Raw genomic sequence first — 13,188 nt, 5'->3', positions numbered from 1 at the left:
TCGTACCTTTCTCCCCCCAAAAAAGAGGGGTGAAAATCTGGGTGCATCTTATCAGCATTTTGTCCTGCTGAAGCCCTGCCCCCTTCGCAAAAATGGACATGCAGAGTGTTTGGGAGGCCTGCAAAGTGCTCCTGGGGGCTGGGGAGGGAAAAAACAAGTGAAAAACGAGCTGATTTTTGCTCATTTTGCTCCCCCAGCCCCTAGGAGCATTCTACAAGCCACCCAAAGCCTATGCATGCCCTGTTTTTCATAAAATGGTTGCAGAGTGTTTGGGAGGCCCACTGAGTACAACCCCCCCTTTTTAAAAAAAAATTTACCTCTTCAAAATTTTGGTGCGTCTTATACTCCGAAAAATACGGTAAGTGGTAATGTGGTTATTAAGTGAATCTGGCTTCCCCATTGCCTTTGATGGTCAGAATGCTGTAAAAGGTGATCATTTGATTAATGGGAGGGACATTGGAACAATCATAAATACAAGCCAGTTGCCAAGTGTCCAAATTTGATTACGTGATCATGGGGATGCTGCAAACACTGTAAGTGTTAACAACGGTCATAAGTCACTTCTTCCAGTGCATTGTAACTTCAGACGGTCACTAAGTGAAGTCAAGGACTACCTGTAGTGACAGTCAAGTTTGTGCCCCCTTTCTCTTTCTCCCCTCGCCCCCCCCCCCCCCAAACATACAAAAGCATAAAAAGGTAATCATTTCTCCCTAAAATCCAGTTCTGTTTATCTAATTTGGGGCAGGACTTACTTTCTATTCTCTACTTCACAGCGGTGGGTCCAAGACTCAAGTAAGCGGTCCTTGGTGCCCTCTGAGCTTGGTTGTTTTCTTGCAGATGTTTCATTATCTGAAGTAGGTAACATCATCAATGCTACCTTAACACTGATGATATTATCTACTTTGGGTAATGAAACATCTGCAAGAAACAACCAAGCTCAGAGAGCACCAAGGACTCCTCATTTCAACACTGAGCTACAAACATTCTTCTTTATTTAGGTTTTGGGGAACCTGGGCCCATCTATAGCTTTGGAATCTGTTCTCTTCTCCCATTTCCCTGTGAAACTTTGATGGCCTTTTAAAGGAAATTAAAATGCTTTTCTATTTGATTAATGGTGTCAGGCCTGCAGCCAGGTTCCTTTTGGGATCTTTAGCCTGCCACACTTTTGTCTACTATGCTGTTTCTATAGTGGGGAAATGGGAGGGGGGGTAGTAAGGAGTAGGATGTGATGTAACCAAAATAAAATTCCTTTTAGATTGCCAAGGTCATCCTTTGTCTTCGTACCTCTTCACCTGGATGGGTGGAACTGCCAGCATGGGAGTGGAAGATTGGACCATGTGATGGACTTGTGGGTGTGGGGGCACGATCTTGAACTTTCAACTGGGTGGGGAAAACCGGGAAGCTTTCAGATTCGGGTTTTCCCAGATGTGCCAGTATGACTCTCTTAATAAATTGGAAGTTTGAGCAATACTTTGCCTTTGACTCTGATTTACTTTTGGATGCTATTTGGAACCCTAACAAATGGATTATTAGTACAGGGCTATTTACCCAAATTAATTCTTGTATATATGGATAGTTATAGGTTAGTATTATTTTATATGAATTACAAATGCATGTACATTTTGATATTCTCAGATGATACTGTTTAATATGGATGATTGTAGTGGCTGGATAGTCAGGTTCAGTTGTTAATTTGTGCACTGATGATGAATTTTATTTGTTTTGTGCCTTGGTAGAGGAATGCTGTTGTTATTGCTGTTGCTGTTAGTATTAATTCTTTTATACTATTCATTTATACACACACACACACACACACACAAGTTGATCTCAAAATCCAAAATATTTGGTAAACTAAACATGAATAAGTCCCAATAGCATCCCTTCACAGAGTTGATTTTTGACATTTTGAATTCATTGTTAGTTTTTAACAAAATGAAGGCAGCTCTTCCATAATTTCTTTTTGTGCAGCTCATTTGTGGTTCCAATGTGATAGTTATGGTCTGTTTATGCACTTCTCAAACTTTGTCATGCATAAGACTGTTACTGATCTATTACCATGAGTTTATTACCCTTTCACACTATAATTTATTTCACTTGGCATTTCTGTGATATTGATATGTTATTCTATCCATTTTCCCACTTAAAGCAAATTAGAGCTTGAACACACCCTTTCTTGCTTGGGAATAAGCTATATTTGAACACTGAATAAGATGCATAGGAGGCACAGCATGTTAAAGGAAGTGAAAAATACATAAAGACATCTGAGTCTCATAATAATGTATTTATGTCTCTTTTATTATAGAGTTGTTATATGAAATTACATACTGAAGTATCTAACTAGCTTCCAGTACAATATTGATCAAGAAAGATTGACTGTAATATAACTGAAGAGAAATACAGCTTGGCCTTCACTTACAACCGTTCATTTAGTGACCACTCAAAGTCAAAAAATAAGTCAGTGTTGACTGTTTTTCACACTTATTAACGTTGCAGCATTTCCATGGTCACATGATCAAAATGACTGCTTTCTATGTTTGTCATACTACATGCAAATGCATATAAAAGTACAAACTAATGGTCCACTTTAAGCTTTCTTCCAAGTAGTAGATTTTTGATACAAGACAAAAATTCATTGTACCTATGTGGAGGGTGGAAACTTTCCTTAAGCTGCATTTTCCTATATTAATTTTTGAAAGAAATGACTTTAAAAATCCTATGTGCAGTTTGAGATGTGCTTATTTAAATAAATAAAAAAGCCTCCTGTATTTGTTAAATAATCTGGTAATTGAGGCATAGTTTCAAATATTTTTGTATTAAAGGCTAAATAGCACAGCCTTGCTATCACTCTTAAAAAGTATAGTCTTGTGATGGCGAACCTAACCTATGGCACGCGTGCCACAGGTGGCACACGGAGCCCTCTCTGTGGGCATGTGTGCCATCACCCCAGCTCAGCTCCACCACGCATGCATGTGTACCTCCTGCCGTCCAGCTGATTTTCGGGTCTCTGCCACACATGCGGCATGGGGCATGTGGGGGCAGGAGCACAGGGCATGCAGCATTCCCCGTGCCCCATTTTTGGTCCTAGGAGGTGCTGCAGGGAGGCCTGCTAGGCCCAAAATGTGGAGCAGTGGGAGTGCACACCTGCATGCATGGGGGGAGGGCGTCATGCACATATTGCATTATGGGTGTGGGCACGCACATGTGTGCTGTTGCACGTACATGTGTGCTGTTGCGCGCACATGTGCACTTTTGGCAAGTGAGGACCAAAAGGTTAGCCATCACTGGTGTAGCCTGTTGCAAAAATTAGGAGAGCTGATATGGATGACCATTGTATTGTATCCTAAATCATGTAGCATCACTTGTCTATATAAATTGAGCTCCAGTCTTTATAGGCTTTATATGGCATGCTGATTTGTTCATCCTAGCTAAGAAGAGACTAAGGTTAATTGCTCGAATGTCATAATAATGTTCAAAGCACTTAAAATCTGTTCAGTTATTTCTTGTCTTTGAAGAGATACTGAGATAACCAAAGAATTGGCATTTGTCCAAAAAGATATGAATAACAGAGGGCTTGTGGTTCATATTATCTTTCTAAGCAGGTACCCAGATGGAGAAAAAAATGTATCTGCAAAATTTAAAAGTGACAAGTTATATAGTTTCATAAGATGTATTAACCTTTGATGTAATTGTGTTAGGGTGTAGCATGTATGAATCATTACCATTTTGGTTAAGTCAAACCATGTTATTGAGGTGAACTCAGCTTCTACTTTATAAAATATATGCATATGATCGAATCAATAATGATTTGTTTCCTATATCATGCAAATATGAACAGATAGTTATTGACCCCAACTTACACATAATAGAGTAGGTGACTGAAATAAAATATATTATTGTAATATCTTATTAAGGTATAGTCTTCAACTTTACAATGGAGTTTATAGCTCCAAGCTGATGTAAGTGGATACATTTCATACTGTTAATACAAGATCTCTGGGATGAACATTCAGTAAATAATAGTTTTTCATAAGGAAAATAAAGATGTCCTAGGAGATACAAGTCAAACCTAATATATTATGGAGCTAAAATGTGTGTCTCATGTTACTATTAGATATGCTCACCTATCCTGCTAGACAATCAATGTATAAATTATATATCCCTCTAGCTTCTAGCCGGAACATTATTTGTCTTGAAACTAGATAGATTTTTAATATTCATAAAGTTTCACAGGCATCACTTTCCCATTCTTGCCAACCCTATCTCATTTTTCAAGGAAAAAAGGCTTATCATGGGAATAGAAATAATACTAGGTTTTGGTCAGAATAAGACATTATCAGTTCCTTGTTTCTCATTGCACAGTGCTTAGTAGAAATTTCATTTGGCATTGTTTATCCAAGGTGTAGATATAAATCACATTCTTGCTTTTTGTGTTTTAATAAACTAATGTAACTGCTTAAGAATTGTGGTTACTTCTAGTTCCCCCACAATCTCCTTGGAAACAACAAATAATTATTTATTATTTATTTTATCAACATTAATTCATTATTTAATTCATCTGTTAATTAATATTAGTAACAAGTAATTTATGAATAATCTCCTATAGAAGGGTTATTCAATCCCTAGCTGCAGACAAATATCGGTCTGTGGCAAGTTAGGAACTGGGCTGCTTAAGCAGCAGGTGAGCAAATGAATCTTAATCTGTGAAGATGTGGGATGTGGGAGGTCTTTGAAAGACAAATTTTCTTCTGAAGCCAGTCTCTGTTGTCAGACAGGTTGGGACAGCTGCTCTATAGCAGCTACCTTCTGGGACACCATCTGATATTAGGTTAGCCTTGATTTTGTTGCCTTTGTGGGCTGTGATGGCGCAATGGTTAGAGTGCAGTACTGCAGGCTACTTCTGCTGACTGCTGGCTGCCTGCAGTTCAGCAATTCGATTCTCACCAGCTCAAGGTTGACTCAGCCTTCCATCCTTCCAAGGTCAGTAAATGAGAACCCAGATTGTTGGGGTCAATAGGCTGACACTATAAATCATTTAAAGAGGGTTGTAAAGCACCATGAAGCTGTATATAAGTCTAAGTGCTATTGCTTTGAAAAGTCATTAAAAACTAGGTATTTGCCTAGGAACAAACAAGTGTCAGGAAGTTAGTTGAGCTAACTGATTTCCCTAGTTGCAATAGTATGTTTTTGTCTTTATCTCTAGTTTTCTTCTTATTTTAATGATGGTTTTGTTTTTAGATTCCCAAACTTGCAGGTAAAATCAATAAATATTGTGATTTGCAGTTTGGGCACCTGGTTCTTCTCTCTCTTTGTGGGTCTTCTACTTGATTATGTTTTGGATGATTGCTAGTATGCTATTGAAAAATTTTAAAAAAATTCCCTTAATTATGGGGTGCCGCAGGGGTCGGTCCTGTCCCCCTCCTGTTCAACATCTACATGAAGCCACTGGGAGAGATCATCCGATGGCACAGGATAAAATACCACCAGTATGCGGATGATACTCAATTGTATCTGTCCGCCCTGTGCCAGCTCAGTGAAGCGGTTGACGTGATGTGTCAGTGCCTGGAGGATGTTAGGGTCTGGATGGGGGTGAACAAGCTGGCTCTCAATCCTGACAAGACCGAGTGGCTTGTGTTTTTCCCTCCCACAAATTGGCCAGGTATTCCATCTCTCAGGCTGGGGGGTGAAATTATACGCCCCTGAGACAGGATTCGCAATTTGGGAGTCCTCCTGGATCCACAGCTGACTTTAGATCACCATTTGTCAGCTGTGACCAGGGGGGCATTTGCCCAGGTTCGCCTGGTGCAACAATTGTGTCCTACCTGAACCGGGAGGCTCTTACAACAGTCACTCATGCCCTTGTGACCTCAAGACTAGACTACTGCAATGCGCTCTACATGGGGCAGCCCTTGAAGAGTGTTCGGAGACTTCAGCTTGTCCAGAATGCAGCCGCGTGAGCGATTGTGGGTGCACCTAGGTACACCCACGTTACACCTATCCTCCGCGAGCTGCACTGGCTGCCTATTGGTCTCCGAATATGCTTCAAGGTGCTAGTCGTCACTTATAAAGCCCTACATGGTATTGGACCTGGGTACTTGAGAGATCGCCTTCTGCCAATTACCTCCCATAGACCCATTAGATCCCACAGATTAGGCCTCCTCCGAATTCCATCTACCGGCCAATGCCGGCTGTCGACCACCCGGAGGAGGGCCTTCTCTGTGGCTGCTCCGGCCCTCTGGAACGATCTCCCCATGGAGATTCGGACCCTTGCCACCCTTCAGGCCTTCCGTATAGCCGTTAAGACCTGGCTGTCCCAGCAGGCTTGGGGTTGTTGAGTTCCACCCCTACTCGAATTGGTTGTGCTTGTTGTGTTTTTTAAATTGTTTGTATTGTTGTCTTGTTTTTGTCTTACTTTTTTTGTATTTGTTCCCCTCCCCTTGGCTTTTGTTCAGCCGCCCTGAGTCCCTTTGGGAATAGGGCGGCATACAAGTCGAATAAATCCAAATCCAAAATGTCACAACTTCCAAAGTACCATAATCCAGAACATTATTATAATAAGTGGTTGTCCAATGCCTTCTTAAAAAACCTCTGATGATGATGATTAAAGAACAAATGATAAGGATGAAGGATCACATCCCAAACACCCTTCAGAGAATTGAGACTTTGCTGGTTTCTAGAAGGCTATCACCAAAGGGGCCAGAAGTCTAACATCAAGAAGGAGGCTAATCCAAAAAAATGGGCACCATTGATGACTTTTAAGCTGAGCCTCTTTTATTTCTCAACAGTGGAACACCATGAGTAGCAGTTTTTTAGTGGACCTCTTTGGTGGCTACATATGAGGTTCCATGGGGACTGAGGTATTTTCTCAGAATTTTTCAGGTTTCTCTCTATATATTATTGTTTCATATTGTTGTTGCTAAATACAGTATATATGCCTTTTTATTTGAAGGCTATGCATTGAGATCTGATGTGGTATAACTATTAGTACCAAATAGGCGTGGATAATTGATAAGTTTTACTTCAGCCCACTGTGTGAGCACAATATATAGTTATCCAGAGTTGCTTTGTGAGATGGGCAGCATATAAATTTAATAAATTAAAATAAATATTAAGAATGTTGGGCAGAATTTGTGCAGGAAAATATATATCCATTGTATCCCGGTCATCAATTCATTGATTAATTTTCTCATTTTTACTTGAATAAAATTAAACTACAAATATATTGGAATTAATAGTTTAATTTTACAAGCAATGTGTGTGTGTGTGTGTGTGTGTGTGTGTGTGTGTGTGTGTGTGTGTGTGTATGTGTGTATGTATGTATATGTATGGCAAGGTACAGAGCCATTTCCTGACATCAATGTGGAATCTAAAAACACCTTTTTATGTTTTTTTAGTCTACATTAACCATTGACTAAAGAAAAACATACCATTTCACTGAATAATATATGATTAGTATGGAAGTATTTTTTTATTTTTCGGTATAGTGTAGAATATGCATTTTCTCTTTATGTATGTATTGGGAGAATATATAATAAAAATAGGGGCTGTCTGTTAATCATGAGATGACATTAAGGTATAAAATGCAAACCATGTAACCTATAGAATAACAAACAGAATGTATAACCAATATATCAGGCAATTGCTTTAAAAGGCATACTGAGCAGAAAATGCAAGTCTTTGTAAAATAAAAAAGGGTTGAAGAGCACACTGAATATAATAACAACAGACCGAACACTTTGGCTCTTATAAAAAGGATCTCTATAGTTTTGGGGCAGCAGCCAATAATGCCTGCTCTTGCCTCTGATTCAGGATGTTTGGTAACAATAGCAGACAAAAGAGAAATAAGTGGAAGGATAAGGGATAGAAAGAGACAGGTATAGTCTCACCCAGTACTTGCATTATAGATAGAGTGGTCCAACCTCTCTACTGTAGTTTTGATTGCATTTTGTAGCTATTGTAAAGGACATGTGATATTCAGTAGTTAACACAAAATTATTTGTGTTATAAAAAGGAAATAGCATCTCCTGGATTGCTAGTACAAGACTTTTCTCTGAATAATTCCACAGGAATAGGCTTTGGATTTTTTTTTAAAAAAAAATCAGGATGACTACTGGAGAGGAACCATTTGAATACTTCCTGCCTGCTTGCAGCTATCTGAAGCCTAACAAACAATTTCAGCAGAAACATCTCATCTCTCAGAATCTTACTAGATAAATAAGTGGAACTAGTTTTATGTTAATGCAGTCTCACTAAAACAAGGTATGTCACTAGAAGGCGAAATCATGAAACTGTGTCTCACTTACTTTGGCCATGTCATGTGGGGAAATTCACTGGAGAAAGCAATTATGTTTGAAGAATTAGCATTAAGAGAAAACCAGCCCATCAAAGAACATGGCGGCTGGAAACCATCAAATCTGACACCAGTTGAAAAGCATAGAAAATCCAAAGTAGTGCAAGATTGGAAAGTGTGTAGAGAATCTCCAAGAGTCACACACGATTGAATAGATCAGTGGTTCCCAAACTTGGCAACTTTAAGACTTGTGGACTTCAAGAGCTCTGCTGGCTGGAGAATTCTGGGAGTTGAAGTCCACAAGTCTTAAAGTTGCCAAGTTTGGGAACCACTGGAATAGATGATATCATCATCCTCATTATCATCTTCTCACTAAAAAAAATAGTTTATATCAAGGGTTGCTTTTAGGCCTGATTTTGCTGTAGGGACTCTCTGTTAAGAATGATCTTGCCGGAAGAAGGTGGGGCTTAGCAGTGAAAAGATGGAGTTTCAGGCTACTCCTGAAATTCCTCTATACCGAAGGATTTTGGACGGGTTCTTTGAACTCTAGCTGTCCCGTAGACGACAGTGAAGGTGAGGAGAGACCCAGAACCTCAGAGACACCCGCAAGTCTCGGAGGGGGTATTAACTCCTCGTGCCAATTCCTTTTTGGATTAGCTGCGTGCTAACTGAAACTGCAGGTTGCCCCTAAGAATGGTAGAAGTGATGTCATCTGGTTAGCTGATTTTATTATTCAAGAGAGACTGTTCGCGTTAAAAACTTAAGATAACTGAAACCAAAGAACAGGGAAATTTAGCGGCGAATTGGCTTTTTTTAATGGATTTATGGCTGGTGGTTACTTTACTTCTTAAATGCTTCAAGAAACTCCTCGACATCCTCCCCCCTCTGAATCTCCCTAAGTGGATCGTAAAATTTATTCTCTACTAATTAGCCCGTCACGACTCGACACTTTTATTACTTTATTACTTGGCTTTGTTTACGATCAGATAAGATTGCACAGCCTGTAAGAGACTAAGAAGTCTGTGGGGAAAAAAAAAAGAGCTTGCAATTTTTAACTGCGACACATCATGGCGTCCCAAAATACCTCTAAGATTTCATTTCAGATTCTTTTTTCCGCATGCAGAGGACTCTTTGACTCTTATCAAAAGCTGGAAAGAAAATTGGATCATCTGATTTTAAAATATGAAGTAAAAACTGAGATCGTTGAATGTTTAAATGCTCCTGAAATACAAACGGAAAATGTGAGAAATGGTGTCTGGTCTATCTCAGAGGAAGAAAGGAGGGGGAAGCTATAAAGAAGACTCATTTAAAGAGACAGAGTGCAGGAGGAATGGAAAATCCACCCTTGAGAATTAAAGTTAATTTGGAAAATTTACAAGCCCAGGACAACATTATTATTTCATCACTGACATTCAGAGTCCAAAGGTGCCAAAATATCTTTGTCTGGATTTGCTTATGAAAACATTTGGTAAATTTATCCAACGCGTGGCAATTGGCTGGAGAAGATCTTGCTATTGGAGAGACACTGGCTGACAGATGGAAGAACGTAATTTAAAATTAGCTAAATCTGATTACCTTAATGTGTAATAGATATAGCTGAATAATGACTGATATGGATAGTAATATATATAATTTGGAACTGGCTGATAGATTGAAGAATATAATTGAAAACTAGTTAAACCTAATTGCTTTTTCTTGTAACAGATATAGTTGAATAATAATTGATATTGATAGTAATGTATATAATGTGGAGTTGATATGATAACTAACAATTGGAAGATCATACATAAAGAGTATTAACTACAATAATTATCATTATTAAAAACTAAATAAAATACATACAATCAAATGTTAATCAATACTGGGAAAACGTTATGATATATGATATAATTAAATATTATGGATGTCCAGCTAAAATAGGATATGAGGATCTGATGATAATAGAGGATTTTACAAATAAGTAAATGAATTGTCAGCATGTGTTATGGATTAATTATGTAATGTATAGCTAAGGATGAAGGATGTTTAAATAACCATAGGTAATTAAAACTGGAGGTATAATGATGTTGATATGGTAAATATTCGAGTTAAGATATTTGAACTAATATGAGTTAATGGAAGAGAAGCACCAAAGCATGTTGTAACCAGTTGATATACTTCTTCTTTTTTTTCATGATAGACACCTGTGTTTTGTTTTGTCTTCCTGCCTTGTCTTTTGTCGTCTTTGTCTTTTTTTGTATTATTTTTATTTTTTATTTTTTATTTTAATTTTTATTTTCTATTTGTCCTTTTTTTTTTTTCTTGACTTTTTCCTCTCCCACCGGTGTGGGCAGGGATTGTTCAAGATTATTACTTTTATCAATATTTCTAAATAATAATTACAGTTAAATGAAAATGGATATATAATAATGCTTTAGCTAATATGAGTTATGTTGGTTGACTGTGGAGGAGATGTACCAAAACTTATCTGTAATTGATTGATACATTTTCTACAGATGTAAAGAAAGATGTGTACCTGTTTTAAACTAAAATTAAAAAACATTTATTTTAAAAAAAAGAATGATCTTGCCATGATATTCACATTCTGACAGGTTAGGATTAGGGTTTGGTAGTTCAGTTGTAATCCATGAGATTATTTATTAGAGATCTTTATGAAAGTCAGGAAAAAGCTATGGAGGATGTTTTGTTAATAATTCAAATATTTAATACCGGAAACAGGAACAGCGTATATGAAATACAAAATCATTCTTTAAACGCATTGTTCCAAATCAGCCTTACACATTAAGGGGATTTTCTCTGGACATGTGGACTTCATTTACAGAATGCCCAACCAATATGGCTATTCCTAAAAATTATGGGTGCTGAGATCCATAATCTACCTCAGTATTTTTTAACCTTGGCAACTTTCACATAAATGCAATTCAGCTGTGAGACTTCCCCAGCCAGCATGTTGTCAAGATTGAGAAACACTAAGCTAGAGGATACCCAGACTGTAGTCGCAGCAAGTAAAAGAAAAATAGGCAATGTTTTTAGCCAAGAAAGCATGTTCAATCTGTGGGAAGGGGACTTTTAATTTAACAAGCAATCTTTATGTCAGGGTTCCAAGTAACATCCCCAACGAAAGAAGACTCCGAGGCTTGAAGTTCCCCAAAGTTCCATTTTATTAGAGATGTCATATTGGCACATCTGGGAAAACCTGAATATGAAAGCTTCCAGGTTTTCCCCACCCAAATGAAAGTCCAAGACCCTGCCCAGCACCAACATGTCTGTCACATGGCCCAATCAGGCACCGTCCCAACTGGAGATGCCTCCCAGTCATACCCCTCCAGAGGCCGGGCAAGATGTACTTGACTCTCTGAGAAAGGAATGTTTTTATGACTATATACCTCCCATACTCTATATAATCTCCCCTCCCATTCCCCCCCCCCCACATTGAATGTGGCAGGCCTGAAGGCTAAATGCAAAAGATGGCTTCCGGGCCTGACATCTTGTTAGAATTACTCAATGAGCATGGTATGGTGTTGGTGGTATATACAGTACATTCAATAAGTGTGTGTGTGGTGGGGGCATTAACAAAATCCCCCCCCCCCCAATATATGTCTTGGTAATGGTAAAGAACTTCGACTCTTAGACATTATGGGAGTCCCCATAATCAGCTGTAGATCTCTAAAAACTTATCATTTACAGCAGAGAAAAGGTATCTTAGTAGCTGCTTTGGCAGATGAGCTGAGAGAGCTCTGTGATCAACCGTAAACTTGTTTCACTGTAGTGACAGAACAGCTGTTAACATATGTAAAGGCTGAACAGCCCAGTTAACACTCATGCTTTCAATAAAAGTACAGCGTGAGAGAGAGAGAGAAAGAATTTTAGACCTTTACACCAGTGGTGGGTTGCAGGCGGTAGGCCCTAGTACAGGTGTACTGGAGCCTGCCCGGAGCACTGGCTACCATTCTGGTAGGGTGCTCCAGAGGGCCCACTCACCTGCCCGAGCTCCTTACAGGTCTTTTAAGTCTTCGGTACTTACGTGCACAGCGCATACAGCACCTGTACGACGCTCCACTGAGCGTCACGGAGGCTCGCAGAAGCGGTGAGACGCATGTGTGCACTGTGCACGTCCATGTGGACAATGCCGGGCCCATTGCAACTGTACCGGTTGGAACAGGATCTGGAACCCATCACTGCTTTGCACCTAAGAAATAGGCAATGGTTGATCTTCCAGATGCTGATAAACCTGTTCCCAGTAGCCCTAGTCAAAATGAATAATGGTGGAGAAATGATGGATACCCTACAGAGGGCTATGGGTTGCAAATATTTGGTGTACATTGAGAATAGCAGTGGGCATGACCTGTGAAAGTGGTGAAAAATAATTCTGATCAGCCCATTCCCTAGTGAATGGAACACTAGTAGTTCTTGGTTTATTTAAGAATCTCTCTCTTAAGCATACTGATAGATATCTAGCATCTTTAGTACCAGGAATTGAAATTGCAGCAGTGAGACATGAGAATAGAAATTCAAGAGTCTTTTGTAGCTCTAATGTGTTTCTGTAGTGTTTATCACTTCCTATTTTTCCATTCTTTTGCACTTGCAGTTCAGAGTTATTGTATGCATGAGAGGGCAAAAACAACTTAGTGCTTGGGTTTACATTAAGACATAATAACATTTATTTGTTTGGGCATAACATATTGTGCGAATACTGCAGCTGTGTTTGGCTGAACTGGATTTCTCGTTTATTGGGCACTCAGCCAACAGAAAGAATTGGGTTTTTGCTATGCTATACAATTTTCCTCAGGACTTCATTTAGAAAGGAATCCAAAGCAGATGCACGTGCCCTTTTCTGAGGCTAAGGTTAAAGAATTTGTGTCATAATAATAATAAGACTTCCTTTTGAAATTTACTTGTAC

At 38.9% G+C, this 13,188-nt stretch overlaps 1 protein-coding gene across 1 annotated transcript in view; it reads left to right on the top strand.

The window, feature by feature from the left end:
* The window catches only part of PDIA5 (protein disulfide isomerase family A member 5), a 280,958-nt gene that overhangs the window by 66,524 nt on the left and 201,246 nt on the right, over positions 1–13,188 (top strand). The window lies entirely within an intron of this gene.

The sequence above is a fragment of the Thamnophis elegans genome, chromosome 1, assembly GCF_009769535.1.
Source record: "Thamnophis elegans isolate rThaEle1 chromosome 1, rThaEle1.pri, whole genome shotgun sequence".
Lineage (NCBI taxonomy): Eukaryota > Metazoa > Chordata > Lepidosauria > Squamata > Colubridae > Thamnophis > Thamnophis elegans.
This window is presented reverse-complemented; position numbering and strand designations above follow the sequence as displayed.